The sequence below is a fragment of the Paroedura picta genome, chromosome 1 (assembly GCF_049243985.1).
Source record: "Paroedura picta isolate Pp20150507F chromosome 1, Ppicta_v3.0, whole genome shotgun sequence".
Lineage (NCBI taxonomy): Eukaryota > Metazoa > Chordata > Lepidosauria > Squamata > Gekkonidae > Paroedura > Paroedura picta.
The window spans coordinates 158,335,034-158,359,211 of record NC_135369.1 but is presented as its reverse complement, the minus strand read 5'-3'; the positions used below and the strand labels follow the sequence as shown (position 1 = coordinate 158,359,211).

At 42.9% G+C, this 24,178-nt stretch overlaps 1 long non-coding RNA gene across 1 annotated transcript; it reads left to right on the top strand.

Moving 5' to 3' along the window:
* The first annotated feature begins 19,423 nt into the window (after window positions 1-19,423).
* LOC143845018 (uncharacterized) lies at window positions 19,424-21,532 on the top strand. Its single transcript, XR_013234219.1, has 3 exons — window positions 19,424-19,469; window positions 20,591-20,712; window positions 20,991-21,532. It is a non-coding gene; the product is annotated as an uncharacterized LOC143845018 (long non-coding RNA).
* Window positions 21,533-24,178: the final 2,646 nt, after the last annotated feature.

Sequence of the window (24,178 nt, the reverse complement as noted above, 5' to 3'; positions counted from 1 at the left end):
AAAAAACAAAACAAAATATTAAGACCATGGTCTGAGACATCTTTTTCTCCCACTTAAAAAAAATGATGAGGATGTCTAGCAAGCTTGAGGGTTTACACATTGTGTCCTGTTGTTTTGGTTGGTCTTAATAAAAGGGATTACATTAGTTTTGTTTTGGTCTGGCCTAAGTGTTCGTCTTAGGAATTCACGAGTGTTCAAAATCACTGCCATAGCCTGCCGGTATATTAAGTGCTAATAATTTTGTATCCTTATTATGCTTCCCTCTTTTGTGTTATAGTTCCTCCTGCATTTAAAGCTCTTTGAAAAAACAAATCTCAAATGTAAATATCAACACCCAAGCTGGGGATACAAAGTCAAGCATTCTACAGTCAAATTTGCCTACCCATGCTTTTATTGTTCCACAGTCACTTGCCTAAAATGTCTGGAAAATGCAATGTCTACAGCAAATGTCCATGTTATAACATTTTATCCTTACCAAATGTATTTCATCATATCCAAAATAGCTCTGTAAACATACAGTTTAAAGGGGGGAAATTGATAATTGCATTCTACAAAAGCACTCAAGCAAATGGAATATAATAAAAATGTTGACATTTAAAGATTTTTTTCCCAAAGAATATTTCCAGGGTGATAATTTCCTTTAATGCTTTCTTTGATGCCATGCTGAGAATATGGTAAAATATTCAGATGTACTTTTCTGGCTTGGCTTCATTGAATTAATCGTAATAAAATACAGAAATGAAATGAAAATTTTGTTTTAAATAAAAATCCCTGTAGATCTTGGTGCCTGTTAGAAATGGAAATTCCGAACAAGTAACTGTAAAGGATTACTACTTAGCTAATGGCGTTGTGGTCGTCTTCAAACTGGGCATGATCTAGCACCCAAATTTTTATGTAAAGGGTTTCCACTGAGATGGTGCGTTCAATATAGATTTCCAAGAGTTAGTCTAACAGTGACTGAAGGGCCCCCGCTCCCTCCCACCCCCCCTCAGAACTCCACCAGTATACTCTGCACCTGTTACACTGTTGCACTGTTGCATTGCTTAAATTGTTTATACTGTTATATTGTTATATGGTTACAACTATTCATTATTGTATGGTTACTCACATGTTATAGGCTGTTTCATGTACTGTTCTTATATTCTTATGTAAACTGCCCTGAGCCTCTGGGGAGGGCAGTATATAAATATAATAAACAAACAAACAAACAAACAAATAAATAAATAAATGAATAGTGTATTTAATGAGTATTTGAAGCAAATGCATAAAATGTTATTTGTGCACATTGACTTGAAATTTGTTAATCTATAAAAATGGATATCAGGAACTGATCTTCATCTACTGAGCCCAGTATTCTACTTGCACATGATTCTTCTCACACAAAATTGGTGTAAATAGCAATTATACCAACATAGTAATCATTTGAAGAGGGCAATTATGGACTGTCCTCAGTGGTGGACTTGCAAAAATAGCATATAGTTTCATTCTGCTGACAGCAGCACAGGTGGTTGTATCCCATTCGTATGAGTTACTCATTGCTTATTTTGTACCTGGGATCAAGGTATCTTGCAAACATTCTGTGATAAGTGGCTAGGAAAAATAAGACTTTGGCATAGTTTGTAGACTCAACCCAACTTTGGTTTAACTTGCTCAGTCACCTGTTTGGCATTCTGCTTGTTTTTACTAGGATATCTTTCGTGAACACTGAAATATCTGAGTGAAAATTTGTATATATATTGAGAATTCAGGTGGGTGTTTTGCATTTAAATACATTAGGGGAATAAAATAAATTAAAATATGTTGTAATGCATTATCTGCCTTGAAATGAAAGACGTCCAGAAGAAAGCTTAATTATATACAACACGTACAATAATTTTTATTATCCGTGGCCAAAAGCTGTTACAAACTGACACATATAGCATAACATAATTACAAACACTAGCATTAAAACAATCTAACCAGAATGTTCTAATAAAACAAAAACATTGCCCTCTTTAGAAGTAGCTCTAGCCCGTATTTTCTTGGCTGCTAAAGCAAAGAGGGGCATTCTGTAGGAGACAAATGGATCAGCACCTGAGAGAAGAAAAAGCTGCTTCTCAGCATCAGAAGAGCTGTTTTCTTATACCCCACTTTTTGTTACCCAGTGGAGTCCCAAAGCAGCTTACAAATACCTTTCCATTCCTCTCCCAAAAAGAGACCCTGTGAGGTAGATGGGGCCGAGAGAGCTCTAATAGAACTGCTCTGCAAGAACAACTCTAAGAGAACAGTGACTAGTCCAAGGTCACCCAGCTGGCTTCATGCGAAGGAATGGGGAATCAAATCCAGATTAAAGTCTGCCACTCTTAGCCACTATACCACACTGGCTTTAAAGAAGAATTTACGTAAACCCATTATAAGCACTCTAGGAAAATTGGTTCTGGTCTCTATATAGAGAGGACAGAAAAATATAGTGTGATAGGTCCTATGGAACAGAAGCACCAAAAATTCAAATATGTGAAGTGAGTGGTATTTGTGAGTAACATCCAGCTAGCAAACCTGTTTGGCATGGTTTGAACCTGAATGGAAATAAAGGCTATTCTGAGTTTGGGGGAGGGGGAGCTATTAACCAGGCAGGAAGTTTTAAGTTTAATTATATGCTCTGACAACATGCCGCCTTTCAAACTGAAGATACTAAATCAGGTAAGTAACTTTCATTTACATATAAACTTGTTTGATGTCAATCCATTAGTACTTTAGAGACCAACAAGGGGGTGGGTGGGGATTACAAGCTTTTGAGAGTAAAGTTCCCCTCCATCTTCTTGGTCTGTAAGTTGCTACTGGTCTGGAATCTAGCTGTTTTTCTACAGACCAATATGGCTTCCCTCTGAAAGTATAAACTTGTGAGCCACTTTTGAAACAGTTTCTGTTCAAAACAACTTGCAATAATATCAGCCACGCAAATTTACACCAAAATTAAACTCGTCAAAATAATGATGCACTAACAAGGAATAAAATCACTGATATAGAAGGAAAAAAACACTAAGAACCAGTAGCAAAAGCAAACAGAAAACCATCTGTAACATCACTCAGTTTCCTTTTAGAAGGTCAAATGGTCACTATTATTGTTTATCTGTACTTCCCTTGATTTGATGAACAGTGGACTTTCATTTGGAGACAAATCTGTTGATACCTTTCAGTATTAAAACTTGTTTTTTCCCCATGCAGTAGTCTCTTAACTTTGAGGGTTTTAAACAGTCCAGAAGTCTGAAACATCAATAGAATAGCCTTGTTAAGGGGATGGTAATTTATTTGTTTTTTTTTTAGAAATTCAGGCTTTTTAAAGTTATATTGGTTGCTTTCTCTTTTTCTCTTGTTCTTTAAAAAAATGTTTCTTTTTGAAGAGAAATCAATGTACCCTTTTGTAACTTCAGCTCTTTCGGTTGTTTTATGTGATGCCCCACAGAGTACTCTAGTGGGAGTTGAGGAAGGTTTGAGAAGACATCACCTACCTCTGAGCATCTACAGAATGAAATTCTGAAATTTCCTTCCCTCCCCCTTTATCTCTTCAAATCTGTCTTTGATGAAAACGGAATTGATTTGAAACAGATTCCTAAAGAGAGGAAAGGAAACACATTGATTTCAGAAACTGGATAAAGAAGAACAGAACTACAGAGAACCTATAACTACCCCTACCCCTACTCCTACCGAGACCAGAAGTTATGGCCATACCTCAGCTGTAGGCTTGTTTACACCAGTGTGCGGAACAATGTTATCATGCCGTCAGAGCCTAAAATCTTGTACTGAAGTTAATTCCATGCACCAATGATTGATGGTCTTGCTGTAACCCTCACCCAACTGGCATCTCAGTTATTCTGTGCATTACCTTCTTCCAATAGAAAGCCTGGTTACACTGCAGACCTGTATACTTTCTGTCTGGAAGGGCCCATTTCTTCTTCCATTTTTCTCTTGGTAACTATCCCACACTGCTGGTGCCATTGATGATGCACTTTCGTTAATAAGTTTTTAGCTACTTGTGTTCCTGCACGCTTGGATTTAAGTATTCTGCTAGTTAATCGGAGACAGTAATAGGACTGGAGATGTTATCTAGCAATGTTTTGGGGTGATGATTCAAGTATAAAGTGTGCATCCATCACTGTATCTGGCCAAGTGTTTGCCACCAGCCAGTTCTGAAGTAGGTCATGTGCTGTAGGTAGAAACGGTGTCTCATTGCCCATGTTCAAAGCAAATCCTCTTTGTGTTGCAGCGGTCTCTTGGCTACTTCCCTGCAAACCTGCCTCTAGTCCTTTGTGGTGTCTTTCACAGTGTTGACTGTGGTCTGAATGCCCAACTCCATTCACCAAGAAATAGCCAGTCCTATAAAGTGGCTTTCATGATCGCTGTCAGTATAGAAACAGCGGCTACTTACTGTACCAAAGAATTGTCCATTATAGAAAAGGTGTATTTAGAAAGTGCTAATAAAGTTTAGAGAATCATTGGGTGAGGTGGAGCTGGGATTCCTAACAGCAGTTTTTCTGCAGCAGTGATATGGTTTGGGACAAGGAAGGAAATTATCCCGAAGCGTAGATGATGAAAGGCTTGGAATTTTGAGCTTTTGATGCTGGTACAAAGAGATCCATTCCTTGTAGGTTGAAACTGAAAACTGACATTTAAGGACACTGTTCGTGGGTAAATAGCAAAGCTGGTTTAAAAAGACTAGGTCACTAGGAAATTGTGGAGAAAATACAGTGATACAAACATGTTGTGTATATTGGCAGAAATATAGGGGAAGGGGACCTATCACATGAAACATTTTCTCTGGAACTATGTCTCCCACTAATGCTTTTAGACAATGAAGTCTCTATATCCCATTGTGTAGGTAACATCAAATGTGCTCGGCAAACATGCCATTACGGAAGACACAATGGTAAGGGATAATGATGCCTTCCTGAACGGCGGCAAAGAAGAATGTGGGGGGAGAAAACAGGTTTCTGCCTACTACAAAGTGGCAGGCCAGTACTGCTAAGGAATAACAAACCTACTGCCAAGCATTTCCTCAAATTGGACAAACATTTTTCTAGTAGGAACCCAGGTCTGGTTTCTGAACTGTAATGGCAAGGATCCCCTAATTGCGCACAGCTGTCTGTTCTGGGCCCCTAATGAGCCACCGTCGGATCACAAAGAGGAATCTGCCGGATGGGCTAGGGTGTGATGTGGGACTAACAAAGGAGCTAATAGTTGAGTTAGATTAAAATAAGGTTTGCACCCTACATCCCAGAACAACAAGCGATTTCATTAGAAGTCAGCCTCGGTTTCAGGGTAACTTTCTTCCAATACTTTAAAATGACAGCTGGGTTTGCTCCAATCCTGGTGATACGCATTGAGGCAGAGTGGCTTGCTCTGATGAGGTTAACGGTACCATCCTGTGCTCTGGCAGGCCATCCTCCTCGCCTGATTGTCGATGGCAATCCAATCTTCTGGTTCATGTCTCCTTGTTAAACTGTGGTTCACCTTCTGCATCTCATACTTGGCATTTCTTTGCTATCAGTTCTTATCTCTGAAATTCTTTTGCTACTGATATTGGTTCAGGCTGCTTCTTTGTATTGAAATGACAAACCAGACTTATTTATTAAGGCAGACTTCCCCCTGGCTGATTCTCTCCTGTCACTGCTTAACCTCTTTCTTTTGCTGAGCTTGGAACTTCTTGTGTCTTCACTTTCCCCACAAGTATTGGATGGACATATGAAGCTGCCTTAGTCACACCACTGATTTATCAAGCTCAGTATTGTCTACTTGGCAGGCAGCAGTTCACGGCCTGAGGTAAAAGTTATTCACATTACCTACTTCATAATTTTTTAAACTGGGGATGCAGTGGAACTGTCTGCAAGCAAAGTAGATGTTCTATCATTCAGCCATACCACTTTCATGTCATTTAGATCAGTGGTCCGCAACCTTTTCCAAGCTGCAGACCGTCGGCGGCAGGGAGGGCGATCGCCCAGCCGCACATGCGCGTTTGCGCCATGCGCGGCTGCAAACGTGCATGGCATGCGCGGCTGGGCATGAATCCCAAGTGCTGTTTCCAGAGGAAGTGGTCTTCTCAGCCTATTTAGCCTTGGGCTGGGAGAGGGGGGAGCTTACTGGATGAACTGGTCCTGTGTTCCTATTCCAGCTCCTTTCTTCCAGTTCCCATTAAGGACCAAGCCTTGCTGTCTCGGCCTGAGAACACTACCACTTGAAGAAACCTGACGGGCCTTGCCTGCAGAATACAAGACAGTGTATATGCTTTGTGGAGCATTCTTCTTTATGCAGATCTCCATAACAAACTTATTGATACTGTTACACACATTCCTATTTTATTAAGTGCTGAGAAGTTCCAGGAACAACATTTTCCTGGATCAGTTTGTTTTGGAAAAGAAAGCACCACAGACCTATCTTTGTAGAATTTTGTAGAATTTGCTTTCTTGGTAGACATACTAGGAGAGGACAGATGCAGACAAAGAGGCATTCCTACAGAGCAGCCTTTCTCAACTTTTTTACTGTTGAGAAACCTCTGAAACATTCTTCAGACTTCGAGAAACCCCCAAAGTGGCACGATCATGCAAAATATGGTTGGGAAGAATAGGTGCTTACATGCCTACCCAGGGTCCCTTCCCTTCCCACCCCCTCCAGGCCCATTATTGGCCATGGGAGGGCTTGACATGACCATATATGGTCATATCACCTGATAAAGGTTTAACAAATAAAACAAATATTACATTTTTTTGAAACCTTTCAAGGGCTGTCAAGAAACTCCAGGGTTTCATGGAAGCCTGGTTGAGAAAGCCTGCAATAGGGGAAGCAAGTTTATTATCCTCCATCACACACTGAAGAAGTCTGTACGTCCAAGGTGATTTAGACAATTTACAGCAGTGCGTGATTGATCTTTAGGTCTTTGTCAAAATTCAAATGGATCTTTCTTTACACGGAGACATATACATGCAACCTTCCCTCAACTGGGAGAGGGCTCCCCATCCCCTTATGGGTGTTCGGACAAGGACATTGGTTCCTTCAGTACGGGAGCCATCCCCTCTTCTGCTCTGATTACTGCTGTGAATGCAGATAGGTTTTCTCTGTGCTTGCCCCTCAAGCCACCATTTCCCCTCCTCTCTTCTGTTGTGCATTTTTTCAGTGTCCTTAGGACACTATTGTAATCTAGCTCCCTCCAATGAATAACATCAAGTAGTTGGTGTGTGTGTGTGTGTAGGATATGTGTAAGGTGGTGCAGAAAATCACATCTTCCTGACCATAGTCCCCCATATTGATTTTTGGGTATGATCTGTTGGGAAAAGGTTGTCCATAGCAAGTTCGGGGAAGCCTGCAGGGGAACTGAGAACAATCCAGAGGGCAGATGACAGTGAATAATGCAGAAGCTCCCAAAAGAACCACTGCAGTTTGGGAGTCAACATGCAGTGTAAGCTTTGTGAGGAAGGTACCATTTCCTAACAGTTAAGATCCTTGAAGGAGTAGCTATGGTAGTCAAGATACATTACCATTCCCTTTTCATAGGCTCCAGTTCCCCTAGGCATGTCATTTTCAGCCAAACCTATAGGATAGATCAGTTTTCAGAAACCAAGTTCACAACTTGTACCAGTTTGTCGACCCAAAGTTTTCTGAAGTCCATGGGTGCAACTACACACGCTTGCAAAGTAGCTGACAGTCTAATGGAAGTTGTATTGTGACATCAATTATGATTACTTCCAGCTGCTGCCATAGCCCATTAACATTTTAAAAAGTAGAAGAGGTTAAGGAGAGTTCCCCAGCAGATATATTATGATTGGACTAAGATTGTGGCTGCCAAACAACCTCTTAGTCCCTGTGTCAAGATCTGATCGTAAGTGGATTGAGGAGGCGGTAAGCTCACCAGAACTCTTAATCAGACGCATAAAATCACAGAATCATAGAGTTGGAAGGAGCCTCCAGGGTCATCTAGTCCAACCCCCTGCAGCATACAAGAAATGGCCAATGTATTTATATTATATCTCTGTATTTATTTCCTGTCCTCTCTCTAGCGACTCAGGATGAGTTACAACAGAACAAAATACACAAATATTTTGCTTGAATTTCTTTCATCTGCAGGGAGGGGCAGTGGGGGTGGGGTGGGGTCATAAGACCATTTTAACTGAAGGATTTTGTTTTTGGTTTCATTTGGGGAGTCCAACTGTTCCGGATGTCATGTTGGCCTCAACCATAGGCCTAATCATAGGCGGAACAACTCTGTTTTACAAACCTTGCAGAACAGATTAAGGTTCAGCAGAGCTCATATCTCACTTGGTAGGCTGTTCCACCAGGCTGAAAGGCCCTGGCCCTGGTTGAGGCCAATTTGATCTCTTTGGGACTGGGGATCCTTAGCAGGTTTTGGTCTGCAGATCATAAAGCCCTTTGGGGGACATATGGGGAGAGGTGGTCCTGCAGATACAATGGTCCCAGACACTTAGGGCTTTAAAGCTTATAACCAAAGCCTGGAATCTGATTTGGTCTTCAATCTGGAGCCAGTGTAGTTGAGAGAGGACAGGTTATATATGAGCCCATCATTGGGTCCCACTAAGGACCTGTGCAGCTGAATTCTGAACCAGTTGAAGTCTCTGGAGCAGTTTTAAAGCTAGCCCTGCAATCCATCCTTTGCATGGATCGATGTGGCTAGGTTGGATGTCAACAGATAGGCTGCTAGTTGCTACACCTGGCGGACATAGTAGAAAACCTGGGGTGCAACATTTATATGAGTCCCCCCATTTTCTATCCCTGTCCTATCACTAACTATCTATGAAGAGGGAATGACTGTTAAACAACTTTAAGTCTGTAGCATAGACAACGTTTGGATTAAATTGAAAAAAATCTGCCTATATTAAAGAGAAAGTACAGTTGGAACTGGCTGCCCTATGAAGAAGCCATCTGTTTGCTGAAAACACAAGTGTACTTTAACAGTCTGTCACTGCAGCATCCCAACCACCAATAGCCATTTTGTGAAATCTTCCTTTCTTCCTTTTCAGAGGCAGGTGGGCTACCACTACCTTCTTTTAAAAGAAAGTAAATGCCCCCATTGTGAATGCAATGAAGGTTTTTAATGAGTCTAAGCTTCAACTTGTTTTCATTTAAAGGGGGAAGAAACATATTATGAAGGTTTCTTATCATAGCTGTCCAGGACAGTGCAACCTTTTCTGTGAGCTTTTGGACAAATGTAAACCCTGAAAACTACTGGACCATAGAGCAGTAATTCACTATGACATGAGCAAACTGTCTAGAAGATAAATCTTGCAAGCCATTGGACTATACGATATTAGAACTTTGTGATACCCCCAGCTATTTCATGCTTACATGTGGCACTTTGCTAAAGGGTGTAGGAGAAGTTCTTTCTGATGTTCAAGGGGAATACGGAAGAACAGCTGATAGTTTGGGAGCTTTTTCTGACTGAGTGGATTTAGAAGAGCTGCTTAGAGTAGGCTGAAAATACTAAATTGGTAACTGAAGGATACCATTGTAGGGAAAGCATTTCAGCTCAAAAGTTCAATGAAAATGAAACTTTGTTTCTTATATTTTACTTCCCCCAGTGTTTTGTTCTTATACGTAAGTCCCTTCCTGCACACCATATATATATATAGTGAAATGCTTACCTGGTGAAGATGCTACATTTTTTGCGTTTCACATGATGTTGCCAACATCCAGCATCCAAGCAGCAAACCGCTAGCTACATCCTCCATTTTAAAACGCTAGTTGGGGAATCACATAAAGTGGATTCCCCAGCCTAAAAAGCATGAGCTACAGGAGAGCAACCAGCAGGCCACATGCTAGAGAAATGTATGGAGACAAAGAAGTGCTACCACCGCCTCCAGTGTCTCAGCCTTGCACCCACCTACTCCTCCTCCCAGGGACATTTTTTTAAAAAGCAAACTGCCTAGAGTAACAAATAGGTGTACAAGCATGCAGGTGTACAAGCATACAAAGCAAAAAATATTTCCCCCCAAGTTGTCACACAAAGCATGCCTTTCTAAAGTCCCCCCCCCAAAAAAAAATCAGGAACAAGATTATTTTTTTCAGTATCAAGACTCGTGAATCCATAATGGGTGGCATTCAAAAAGCATTATGCATCTATGATTAGATGCATAGGCATTTCAACGGAGAAGGATTAAATAAAAAAAAAATAGCAGGCATCGTGGGCCCTTGAGAAAGGTTGAGAAAAGAGATCGGTTGCCTGGCATGATTAACAGGCGGAAGAGAGTCGTGTGTAAAGTGCATTGCTCTCTTCCACCATTTCAAGCAGGCATGGTGGAAGAGAAAAGGCGGCAGACAGAGGCAAGACAGGCAGAAGGTGAGGAATGGACAGAGGCGCAATAATTTTTAGCACTATGCCATTACACTGGCATAACACTATTTTTTTTAGATGTGTGGAAACGCCCTAAAAGTTTCTTGTTTTGATTATACCTGTGTACTGCATGTCTAAGGGAAAGAAGCACACACAGAATTTAATATCTCGATCTATACATATATTACAGGACAGGAATGAATGGTGGCAGAAAGTGATTGAGACAGTGTTTAATCCCCAACCCCAATACTCTGTGGGAGTGAGGGCTAATTATTAAAAGAGACTGGGCTACCCTTTCTATGGATGTCTCCAGGAGTGGGAAAGAAAACCTGAGGTGAGAGATGGTCATGCCTCTCTCTATATTTTAAAAGAGACAGAAGGGTGGAAAGTTTGAAATCCTGACCTATTTATAACCCATAACCTGAATGAGAGAAGTTGTAGAGGGCGGTAGGCCTTGTGTGGAGAATGGGCATTACAGTAGTAAATAGGGATAAGGATCTCAAATATGAAGTATAAATGTATTAGCAGAAGCCTGCTGGCAGGAATGGCTGTAGAGCTTCCTGTACCGAGGGCATTTCCACATGGTTTCCCTGTCATTTCTTGTCCTCTGCTGCTTCAGTTTACCCCCTGATTTCTGCAAGCATTTTGTGCCTCTTCAGGCTTTTGGGGCCATTCCGCACAGATTCTTTGTAGCAGGAGTGTGGCAAATTGTAATCGCTACAAAAATGCGGTTATGCACAATGTCGTAGACAATCTGCCACACTCCTGAAACCGATCCGCAAAAAGCGCTTCGTTGTAGCGCTTTCAGGGAAATCCCAAAAAGTGGATTCACCCTCCGGAAAGCGCTACACTCTTGCAACCAATCTGCAACACTAGCGGAAAAGTTCTGTGCGTTACCATTGTTGCAGTTTCAGCAAAGTCCCTCCCCCTGGTTCTCTCCTCTGATCTTCCGGCAAAACGATCGCCATTTTTTTTTCTCGGAGCGAGCAGAGATCAACGAACTGGCAAGCCTTCATTCACCAAGCAAGGCTTCCCCAGCTGCAGTCCCTCCCCAGAGCTGTTTTAAGTCACCAAGCACCACAAAGCCCCGTTTGCTGGTTTATTTTCCCTTTATTTTTCCCTTTATTTTCTGCCAAAAATCGTGCCCGTGCGGGGGGGGGGGAGCGTGGCAACGATGAAACGGTGGCTCACATGCCACCTGCTAGCTAGATTGGTCTCTCCGTTGCAACGAATCAACGCAGATTTGTTGCAACCTGTTTTTTTTTTTAAAACCTGCCTTAAAGGGAAAGGGGCTTTTCGGGAGCATGATAATGGCCGCCCATTGGCTGCTCGTTTGATTGACGGCCAGGGGCGGGACAAAGCTCGGCAAATATCGCTTCCTGGATAGCGATTTTTGCCGAGACCGGAAACCTGTGGGAAACGATAGAAAAGCAACTGGATTCCACTACAAAGGCAGGTATGCATAACGACGAATTCCACTATTTAAAATGGTGTTTTTTCATTCCGAAACCAATTTGCAACATAGATCCTGGTGCGGAATGGCCCTTGGTTTCCCCCTTTTTTTCTTGTTCTTTTGAGATCACTTCTACTCAACTGTGTTCATGGAAACCAAATCTGAGTTGGCTGTTTCCTTGTGTGTAATGTAAGGTGACCAGATTGTCCCACTTTTGGAGGGACATCTGGGGGCACCTGGCAAATTATATATATAATGCTCCCAGCATTAGGCTCTTCTCCAGGGAGTCCTTCCTTCTCATAAGGTGGCCAAAGTACTTGAGTCCCGCTTTACCAATGTTAAAATCGGATCACCTTAGAGTAATGCTTCTGTCAGTTTTCTTTGTCCCATCTCCTCCCACCCTCCACCAGCCCACTGTTTGATGACTGGACTGTTGTGGTCAAACCACTTCCTCTCCCCCCCTCCTGAAGGCAAGTTATTTCTTTTTCTTTTAAAAAAATAGGACTAAAATACTGATAATTGCTGGAACATTATAACAGTTGACTTAGCAGATAGTCTGAATTCCCAGCTTTCATTTTTTTTATAAAGGAAGTCTTTAACCCTTCCCCTCATGGAGATATAATGGAAAAGGCATATTTCCCTGAGGGAAAGGATGAGAGGTTTTTCTTAAAATGAGAGCTGCGAAGTTAGAAAACCTCCTAAGCGTATTGTTATAATACTCCAGCAATATATCATTATTTTAGTGCTCTTTTTAAACTAGTCATACCACCAACGAAAACAGCACCATCTCTTGAAAATCCTCACTATTGAAGGCATGTATAGAAGGAAATAAACATATTCCACAACCACGAAAGTGCAGAAGGGAAGGGTGAGACATGTAGACCAATTGTGCCCAAATTGATTCCAGTGCTTGTGGATCAACTCCCAAGAAAATCAGGAATAACTTCAGTGTGTGGAACAGCCCCAGGTAAACCAGATTCTGTTTCTAGTAGATTGTATTTATATTGGTCTTTGACTGTCATGAATGTACATTCAGTGTAATTTAGTATGAGACTTGGTTAAACAGCCTCTCAGTTGCTTTGACACCATCACACTGACTGGCAGGATAGCATTTAGGGCTGGAAGAAAGATGCAACTCCTCAACTGGTGTTAAAACATGGCCTCAGCTTTTATTTTCAGAACCACCTCCCTCTGGAGGGTTGGCCTGGCATGAGGGGTGAAGCCTGACCCTCAGCTGTCCAGCTGCTCAAACCCAATTCCCTGAAGCTCCCAGGGCCCCACAGCATTCCCAGCCAGGAGAGCAGGTCCCTTGCCTCATGGGAATCCCTTCTCTGGGGAAGCAGCCTGAGAGGGGGGGCAACGGGGACCCACCTCATTTGGCTATCCCCTGGCTGCCTGCCAAATGAGCCCCTGGCTTCCCAACCGGATCAGACCTACTCATTCTTTGCCAGCCTCCTCAATGAGGGCCCCAATCCACCAGGGAGTCTGGCATGCAAACTGGACTCCCTGCCAACAAGCTCTCCCTCATGCCCTAAACCTCCGCTGTGACCCATAACTTACAAAACACAGTAACTATTAAAACTAAACCGCCCTGAGCCTCCGGGGAGGGTGGTATAGAAGAATCATGGAATCATAGAGTAATAAAGTTGGAAGGGATCTCATGGGTAATCTAGTCCAACCCCCTGCACTATGCAGGTATATAAATATAATAAATAAATAATAAATAAATCTTTGTAACTTATAATATCCAAAACACTTTAGATACAGGGTGGGTGGGAGGGAACCTGTTCCTGCAGCTGTTAGGATGGAGAGGAGAGCTGCTAGCACATGGCAGCCATTTAGAGTTGCCTAGAGCCCGCCTCCCCCCCCCCCCACGCACACCGGTGCTTGCAGCTGCACCAGGGCTCATCGCATCTCCTCCGGCCCCACTCTCCTGGTGCCAACCGACCTCCCCAGTGAGTCACAGCTTGTTTATCTCAGCTTGTTTGAAGGCATCTAGTGTTTTTACATTTTGGTGTGCTGTTTTCACCTAAGTGGTATATAATTTTGAATGGTAGCTCTTTGTCTTAAGCCTTCTCCTTTCATTTTTGTCTGAAACATATCCTCACCTCACGCCACCAACTGGGAATTTTTAACAAACACCCCAGAACTGAAGATGGCAAGTTCCTTGAACTAAGGGTATGATTTGCTAGACATCAAAATATAAGTTTCCCAGGTTTGATTCCACTTCATGTTCTTCCTTCTGGACAGAGCCTTGCTTTCTGATATGAACCTACAGCATACGAATCCCCTCAGCAGAGATTTGGAGTCTCAGGGCTGGCTGTGATGTTGACAGTTCTGCCTAACAATTCATTACCTGACATGCAAACACGAGTGTATGTTCTCTGGGCTCCCTGTGTGCCTTCCCAACTGTTAGGATGACATCTGTGCCCTCTAAAAAGGTGATCGGTATGCTTATTTCAGAAGGTCATAGGGCTGGCAGGCTTCTCACTCTGTATCTTATAACAATCTGTTTCCAAACATAATTGTTTTCCCCAGAATGGAACAAAATGGACATAATAGAAATCTGAGCTGTGTTCAAGGGGAGAGGTAGGTATTCAACTACACAGAAATGTCTGACTTTCCAAAGCTGGGAGGGGGCTCACCTTCATGAGGTATTCATGAAATAGTTAAACCTAACACATAATATTACAGAGATTATGTTTTGAAAGTTTCCTTTATCTGAACAGAAGCCTCTAGAGCAGGGGTACCTGGAGGACCTGTGGTCCTCCAGATGTTCATGGACTACAATTCCCATGAGCCCCTGCCAGTAATTGCTGACCTGGAAATTGAGCAGAGTCTAAGCAGAAAGGCATTGTCCCCTCATACCGCACTGTGCCATGCAGCTAGGAAGTGGTGCTGGAGCTAAACATAGTGCCCTCAGGGTGGGTGCTCTGGGCATACTCCTTTGAGCTGAGAGGTGGGCTGACCCCTCACCCCTTGAAATTAGTGGTAAACTGACTAGAGGTAGTATGGAGGCATGGGGGGCAGCTATTGGTGACATTGTAAAAACAGGAGTTAGATTGGGGGATCCCCCACTGTAAGGGCTAGCGACCCTCATTCAGGACATGATCTTTTGTTTATTTACCAAATAATTTTGGAAAGCTAGCACCACGAGAGTGGCTAAGATTCAGAGAAATTTTGTCCCTGGAAAAGCTTTCCTCATTAAACAAATCTCTAATATCTTTGACTCTTAGGGCTGTGTAAGATGTGTAAAAGAACAAGTGTAAAGCTTTATCTCACTAGCTTAGCATATAACATGTGTAGCCACAGGCTAATTAAGTGCTTCTTTCTGTTAATTCCTGTAATTCTATCTGACTTCTCTCAGTTTTTGGCATTCTTCTTCTGCTCTCTCTCTCTCCCTCCTTTTTCCGTGCGTTAACCAAGAATTCACTCAGATTTAGTGGTCCAATGGGGGGAATTTCAACTGACTCAAAATTTGGCAGGGGACCCCTGACGCTGACAAGGGTTTCTCCAGGAACAGTTTCTGCCCAAGGGTAGCTGCGCTGGCAGTCGTGTGCTTCTCCCTGTATATAATATGTGGACACATACAAATGGCTCCAGCTGTGAAGGGAGTACTGTCCTTGTGATGTCCCACAGTAAGCTGCTCATGTGAACATTGACTTGATAACTGGAAAAGAGTGCAATGGAGGTCTGGGGGATGGAGAGGGAAGCCATGCAGCTATGCTGATCTATGCCAAGAGAATCTCACTTAGTCAATTATATGGTGCTTGGGCAAATTCACCACAGGAGAGAGTGGAGCCTGGCATGATTTTGAGCCTCTCCAAAAGGAAATTTCCTGTTAGAATTCAGCCTTTGCAATAGAATTATTTTCATGCTACTTGCAGAATGTGTTGCCTCTAGGGATATGGCTAATCATCCCTGCCAGGGGTAGTTTACTCACAAGTGGGAGGGGGAAGGAGTGCTTTTTAAAAAAAACTTAGCATTTAAAACCCCACACTGGTTATTTCACTTTTACAAAATGAATTTTGATTTCAGTTGGAAATGCAGTAATTGTAATTTGTAATTTGATTTTTGGTGGGAAGGCTACAATGTTGTTCATTTTTGTGTAGAAACATTCGTCAACTGTTGTTCTGGAATTAATTATCATTAATTATCATTTTCCATTTAAGATGTTTTGGATTTTGGCATATACTGTTATTTATCTTTACATAAATGTAGGCACGTACAAAAACTGAAGATTGGCTTATCAAGTCCACCTGAGCCAGGGCACATGAGAGTTTAGTTGGCTTGTCTGTCTAACTCCCCTCCTTGCCAAGGATTCTATTTGCCCCGTGTTGAAAGGTATACAAGTGTATATGGTGCCCATGTGTTTTTCCCATGGGTGGAACAGATAACAGTTTTGCAGATGATTTACAATGCAATTCTAAGCAGTCGTACCTTTTTAAGTCTACTCAAGTCTGTTTATTTATTTATTGTGATAGTGAAACCCTGCTTTTCCCCAAGTAGGTCTAGAAAGGTTGTGTAATTTTCCAGGTCAAAAGCCCCACCCTCAATCCAGCTGTCTTTGCCATCCCCATAATTCCACTGAAAATGAAAAGCACCTTCCACAGGGTAATTCTGAGCCAGAAAGAATTGAGAGGAAAGGAAAGCAGGTGATGTTAATTCCCTAACTCATCCCGGTTCTACCAGCCAGCATCATGTAGTGGGTAAGAGAAGGCCCTAATCTAAGTACTGGGTTTGACTTCCCACACCTCCATTCCTCCACATGAAGCCTGCTGGGTGACTTTGGGCCAGTCACAGTTCTCTCAGAACTCACTCAGCCCCAACTACCTCACAAGGAGAAGAACTGTTTTTTGTACCCTGCTTTTTCACTATGCGAAAGAGTCTCAAAGTGGCTTACAATCGCCTATACCTCCTCTCTCCACAATAGATACCCTGTGAGGAAAGTGAGGCTGAGAGATCTTTGACTGGTCCGCAGTCACCCAACTGTGGAAGCTTGGAGAATCAAACCTGGTTCTCCAGATCAGAGGCCACTGCTCTTTACTACACCAAACTGGCTAGACCAAGGTGACTGTTGTGGGGAAAAGAAGGTGATAATGATACTGTGAGACTCTTTAGGGTAGAGAAAAGCAAGGTATAAAAATCTACTTCTTTTCTTTCTTCCTTTGTTTTTTTTAAATAGAGTTTGATCCTGAGTATTGTCATGCCAATTACATCAGAACAAACCCAAAATGATTTTAACTACCAAACAAAATTAGCAATCCTTACCTCTATATATGATTCCTCTATATATTTTTGAAACAGCCTGGAGGGTGGAACGTGTCTGGCTGTCCAAGTTGGAATATGGCCAATCTGGGTGCAGCCAGCTGATTGTCCTTGTCCCTGCAGCTCCTACCCTCCATCCCTGGACTCTAGCCCTTTTGCTCTCAGACGTGCCTCAGTGCCTGAAGCCAGCAGCAAGTAAGGAGAGAGGGCCCTGGGCAAAGGGTCAGAGTGGAGGGCCTGTTAACAAGGGCCTCTTGGCCTGCTAAGCAGGGCCTGCTAACGAGGGCCTCCCGGCCTGCTGACTGCCTGCTAAGGAGCTCTGTCCCAGGCCTGCTAACGAGCTGGCCAGCCCCTGTCCGCCCCACTTAATCCAGCTGAAAGCTGCAGCCCAAAGCCACCTTAAGCTGCCTGGCTGGGGGCCAGGGGAGGGAACCCTTTCAAGGCCTGTTCTTAGGAACGGCTTTGAAGCTAGTCTTGTAATAATTCCTTTTTATCCCCAGTATACAAATAATCTTAATGTTTTACATTCTCTGGGAACCTCTAAAATATTTTCCATCTGCCATGTGGCTTTGCCATAGCTTTTCTTTTCTTTACAAGCCCTGCCTACAGTAATTTTCTCTGATACTTGGTGATGAAGAAAGCTCTCCAGAGCATTGTAGAAACTGCCCTCTTCTTTTCCATGATAAACACTATTTACAGCTCTGCATTACAATCACCATACAGTTCTCTTATATACTGAATAATTTCAATGATTGGAAATAGCAGCTGCAACTCATCACAGCTGCCATTGAAGAGGCGGTGGGTGGGCGGGCAGGCAGAAGAGGATGGTCCTCTGTAGCAGAGTTCAGGGAGGCAGGCTGGGCAGGCATGGCACATCAGGGAGGAGCTAGTGGGCTGGCTTTTTCTCCCTGGCAACGGAGTGAACAACTTCACAGCCACCCATCTTATTATAATGATTGTTGGAAGGGGTTTTTTATTTCTTTTGTTTACCTGTTGGAATAGGAATAAGAGTATATTGGTTTACACATTTGAATGAATAAAAAAAATGTCACTGCTGGCGGATGGCAGGGGGATGGAGCCTAATCAGGGGAGGGGAGTCTAGAAAGGGGACAAAATGGCTCCCCAGAAGAGGGGCCTCTAGAAGAGGCAGCAGTTTTGAGTGGGGCTGACCCGGCTGGGAAGGCCCAGAAAGCACTCACTGAGCCAGATGAACTGGGGTGGGCCGAGGGAGGTTTATACCTCCTGAAGCACCCCATGTTCACTTCAATGTTTGGAATACCCTGTAGCAAGGGGACTCGTGGCTCAGCAAGGGACTGGGACGGGCTCCCCAGAGCGCCACTAGGTTTAAGCGCAAAGGTCAGATGACTAAGAGGTTAATTAGTCTCCCTCTCTTGTTGGCTAAGACTTTGTTGTTAATCCTTATCCATTGTTGTTCCTCTTAATATCTGTGAAACAGCCTGGGGGGAGGGGTGGAACGGTCCGGGGTATCTGAGTTAGAAAAGGGCCAATCATTGGCCCTGTCCCTACAGCTCCCGCCCTCCTTCCCTGGATGCTAGCCACTTTGCTCTCAGACACCTGAGAGTGAGACACAGAGAGCCCTGCCAAACCACGAACAAGCCCTAATTGCCTGCTATGGCTCCTGCTGCAAGGGGGAGAGAGAGAGAGAGAGAGAGAAACTGCAAAAGAGCCCCAAACTGTAAACCAGCCTTGATTCCCTGCTACGAATGAACCCTCATTACCTCCCATCATTACCTTCTATGGCTCCTGCTGCGAGATAGAGATCTGCGCCTGCCGATGTGCCCTGGGCCCTAGCACCCATTTTATTCCTGGTTGCAATGGGCTTTCTTGCTAGTTTTGAATAAAGTTGTGGCCTGTTTGCCAATATAATGAGGTGTGAGCATCATCCTTTAGCTCATCTGCCTGTCTGCAAGTCGAGAGTCCTGTCTTAATGGTAAGAATTCAGTGTTATAATAAGCTGCCATGAGTGCTATTTTAAAAAGGCTACTAAACATTGATATAACTCTAAACATGCAGAAACATCCATTTCTAGCCCCTCACCCCCTTTAATTACAGCAAGTGAAATTAAGCCCCCGCCCCCGCCCCCGCCCCCGCCCCCGCCCCCGCCCCCGCCCCCGCCCCCGCCCCCGCCCCCGCCCCCGCCCCCGCCCCCGCCCCCGCCTAAAATGAATACTCCCACAGGCATTTTACATGTTGCATGAAAATTCCAGGCTGCAGATTGCAATCTACAGATCACCCTTTAAATCCTCCAGTTTAGCAAGAGTTACACCAGCTGTTGACCACATCCATCAGCTCTAATGAGCAGGGTTCAAAGTGCTTCATGAAGCAGATAAGAATGAGTGAAAAGGAAGGGGAGAAGTTATAGGGCCTTCATCTCCTACCAGAAGCCTTTATTTTGGATTTCTAGGTTTTAATCTGGTAACCTCAATACTTTCCTCTCACAGTTAAAAAGAATTTCAAAGCTCAATATACTCAAAGCTGTCTTTGTAGTATAAACTTTCACCTCTTTAAAAAAAGTGGGTGAGGATGGGGAGAGAACTAGCTATATTAAGGACTTTGTCTTTCCAGATCCTGTTAACAAGCTTCCAGGAGGGAGGGGGGATGTCCTCAGGATCCTTGTTGACCTGGCTCTTTAGTCCTGTAGGTTCCAGGCTACTTCTAGTAGGTAGGTTGTATCTTTTCCTGCAAGGGTACAATTGTCAACTCTTCCTTTGGCAATACATAAACTCAGCAGACAATGAACTCATAAGATTGTTTTCATGGACAAAGCAGTACCTGATATCTGGTATGTTGTATCTCATGGTGTTCCATATTCCTGTGGCTGGAGTGCAGTTCCTTACAGTTCTTTCAGCTTTGGAGAAGGAATCAGGTACAGGTAGCTAGCAACCGAGTCCTTAGCATTCAGTCTCTGAATTTTTCTATTAAGAGTCATCAGTGAACCAGCAGTTCATTTCTTATGAATTGTTCTTCTAGCACAAGCTATAGAGCCATGCAATCAAAAGGTCACCATTGAATGTGAAAGATTCCCCTTCCAACACAGGATAAAACTATATTGGGCGAGAAAGAGCTTTCTAAATACTGCTGAATGCTAAAGCTTGCAATGCAATTATTTTGTCTCCATACAGCTCAACTAGGCTTATTCCTAGTTAATAAATATGATTGGGGTTCCAGCTTTAGTTCAAGACCTGACATCCTGCCTAATTTTTTTAAAGGATATGAAATTAACTTTTGCTATCTCCAGGTATCTGGGCAATTCCCTGGTTATTTTTTTACCAATCATTTTATCAGTCCATTGATTTCACATGCTGTAATTCCTAATACAAAGGAAAAGATACAAACTATATAAAACACAGAGGGAATTAAGTCAGGAAGAAAATGGCTGCTACTTTAAGAGGAACACTAGTAGATCTTTTACAGTGGATGCCACCCCAGTTAAGTTGGACAGTAAGAATTTGGTAAGGTCTGTGGTCTGTTCATATGAATGAAAAGTCACCTGTTGGTTTTTATGATCAAAATGACAAAGAACCCTTTTTCTTCAGAAGCAAGTTAAGAAGACCATCGATGGAAGACAGTCATACTATGCCCTTAACAAAGCTGCCTCAAAAGGAAGAATATGGCTAATTTATATGTTCTGCTGTTTTATGTTCTGCTCTTTCAAAAGGTGAATAAAAGCTAATAACAGTAAAAATTCAATTTATCAAATAAAAGGCGATATGAGAAAGTAGTACTTGCTGCTCAGTGGAAAAAAATCTGAAATATGTCATTTCAAATTATTGGACAATTCCAATATATAGGGCCAAACCATACTTTACATACTGCACTATAGATCTTCGCTCTATTTATTAAAAATTAAAGAGTCGTAGGAGTTGGCAGACATGAAAACTGGCAGGTGGAGAGAATGTACTCAACTTTTCCCCCTTGGGGCTTTTTTTTTTACAGCCATTTGAATGTCTTCTCCACAACACACACATGCAAAGAGTCCTCATTTCAGAAGCAAACAACCAGGGAAGTTTGGAGCATTGAAATAGAATAGGAAAAATAATTAAGCAGCCTCTACCCACCTCCACCTCCCATTAGTCTTCCACCTTGGACCACAGTCTTCATGGGGAAATTTTGTGGAGATTTGGGCACGGAGGCTGTGAAGGAAGGAATTTGGGAAAGGCTTTCACTGAGAATTGATGGCATACTACAGAATCTGCTCTCTGAAGCAGGCATTTTCTTAAGGGAACTGGAGATCAGTTTAATTCCAGGAGTACCTGGAGGCCAGCAATATTAAGTTTTCAACAGCTTGCTACATGTAACCCATAGATTGGTTCTTAGTTCTACCATTTGAGCCTGATATTTCAACCGTGTTGTATTGTTTTTGAATGTTTGCTATGCTCATAAAAATAGAGAGGCCATGGTTGGCCATTTCAACATGTCATTTTAAAAATCAATCCAGCACAGTTCTGCTTCATTTTAATAACTTAGTTAAACTAATCACTCAATTAAATGAATTTGTGATTATAGATTCCTTTCACTTTCTGTTTTTCATGGTGTGACATTTTAATGTGAGATGACAAGTGGTTTAGGGAACATTGCCACATTGCTATAGAGCAGTGGTCCCCAACCCCCGGTCCATAGACCGGCACCAGTCCGTGGATCAGTCGGTACTGGGCCGTGGCTCCTTCTAATCCTCCTCCCTGGCTGCTGCCTCGGGGGCTGCCCTGACACTCTGCCACCGGTTCACCTTTGGTGCTTTCCAGCAGCTCCCATGGCTGGGGCTTCCCCTTGGCATGGCACTGCGCAGCTGCTGCTGGCAGCGCCCCCCAGTGTGCGGTGGGAAGTCAGGGGCACTATGAGTGTCTAAAATAATGCAGTGCTACAATCAGTTCCTATCTCAGTCCAGCAAAAACAGGGACATGTTTTCATTCAAAACCAAACAAAAACTCTCCCCCAAATTTGCTGATACATTCCTCAATATATATACTTTAACCTCCATTTACATTGGACCCTCCCAATTAAGGAAGTCTATATTGTTTAATCTTACCTTTTGTTTTTACATGCATGCAAGGCTGGCAGGTTTTCTCACCATAGGGAAAGATTATGCATGTGGCACATCGAGGACCTTTACATACCTTACTGTGCATTGGTGGAGTTTAGTGTAATGATGATTCTACTCCCCTCATACAAGCGCATGTTTTTTCATTACAGAATGTTGCATGAAAAGGGCTCATGTCTCCTTTTATCTAGAAAACTGTTCACTACTTTGGAAAGGTCAAATGGTGCTTTATTATTTATTTATTTATTTATTTATTATTTATTTGATTTATATCCCACCACTCCTGGCAGGGCAATTCACAGCGGGTTACAGATAAAACCCCATATAAAAAATATAATGTAATAACCCCCATTAAAATAATATCCCTGGTGGCACAATCTTCAGCTCTCACACCCACTGAGGCTGCCCCCTGGTGTACCAAAGGGGGACTCCGAGCGCTGGTAACTCACCAGGGGCGATGGACAGCCTGGTGTAGCTGTTCTCAATCTACTTTCCTTTTCTTTTTTTGCAGGGGTGGGAGGTGTCTGTATAAATACTACATGTCATGTGTGTGTGTACAAAGAGAAAGGGAGAATGATTCTATGCTTTATCTCAATTAATATAGTGGAACCGATTTCTGAATAAACATGCCTAGGATGTTATTCTTTGTATGCACCCTCTGCTTCCAGTCTATCACATCAAGAGAGAGAATCAGGGACGAATTCTAAAACCACTTACCTCGGGGGAGGGGGGGACCAACAGTCTAGACCTGAACAGGATTCTGAGTAGATCTCCAGTAGATCTCTGAGTAGAGAGCCAGTTTGGTGTAGTGGTTAGGAGTGCGGACTTCTAATCTGTTGAGCCAGGTTCGATTCTGCACTCCCCCACATGCAGCCAGCTGGGCAACCTTGGGCTCGCCACGGCACTGATAAAGATGTTCTGACCGAGCTGTGATATCAGGGCTCTCTCAGCCTCACCCACCTTACAGGGTGTCTGTTGTGGGGAGAGGAAAGGGAAGGCGACTGGAAGCCACTTTGGGACTCCTTTGGGTAGAGAAAAGTGGCATATAAGAACCAACTCTTCTTCTCCTTAGGCTTACTCACATTGTCTAATATGTGCTACCAACATGCCCACCAGTGTCAGGAATACTGGGCTAAAGGTTTGGCTCAGTTGAAGATCTGTGGGATTTTTTGCAGGTCAAAGATATTCTTAATGTGCTTAAGCAGTGCAATGTTAAGTAGACAACTCCTCTGACTGATAATGCCATGGATTTGATGATAGGACAGGTAAGGAGAATGCTATGTTGCAATTTGTGATGGTTTTTGTATTCTAGGTTGTTGTTTGTCCTATCTGTTGTTGTTAAGGGAGTTTCCTAGGGTCTGATTGGGTTTGTCACATGTATTCAGCATAACAAGGGGGAAGTGAAATTTTAAAATGGAATTGATGGATCATCTCACTATTAAATTAAAGTAGTAAGTGGCACTGGCCAAGATGATAATAGTTCCTGTGGAGCCATGCCTCATTCATTGCACACCTGACAAGATATACATATTCCCTAGCTAGCAAGCCAAGCCATGCATGGATGCATACCACAGCTGCCTTCACTCCACGTATTGGTAGAAAAAGCACTAAATAGTCACAGCAAATTACACAGTTGATCCAGTCAGAAGCACAGTCAAGAAACATCAATAGGTCTCTTGTCATATTCATGGAAGCAAAAGGATGGACTTGTTCTTTGCTCTGTTGTTTATTTATTATTTATTTGTAGTATTTATATCCTGCCTTTCTGCCCTTACAGGAGCTGCCAAGGCAGCTAAAAATTTAAAACACACATGATAACATTACATTATAAGACTATTAATCACAAACCCACTTCCCAAACATACCTCATTCAAACAATTTTTAATAGTTACAAAACCAGTTTGAAATACATACAAAACATAATACATTGGTTAAAAGGGAGGGATCTTTGAAGGAGTGCCATGAAATGGAAGTCTTCACCTGCTGGCAAAAGGTGAAATCAGGAGACAATCAAATCTCCCTGAAAAGAGAGTTCCAGAGCTTTGGAGCCAAGATCAAGAAGGCCTCCCTGCAGGTTGCTACCCAC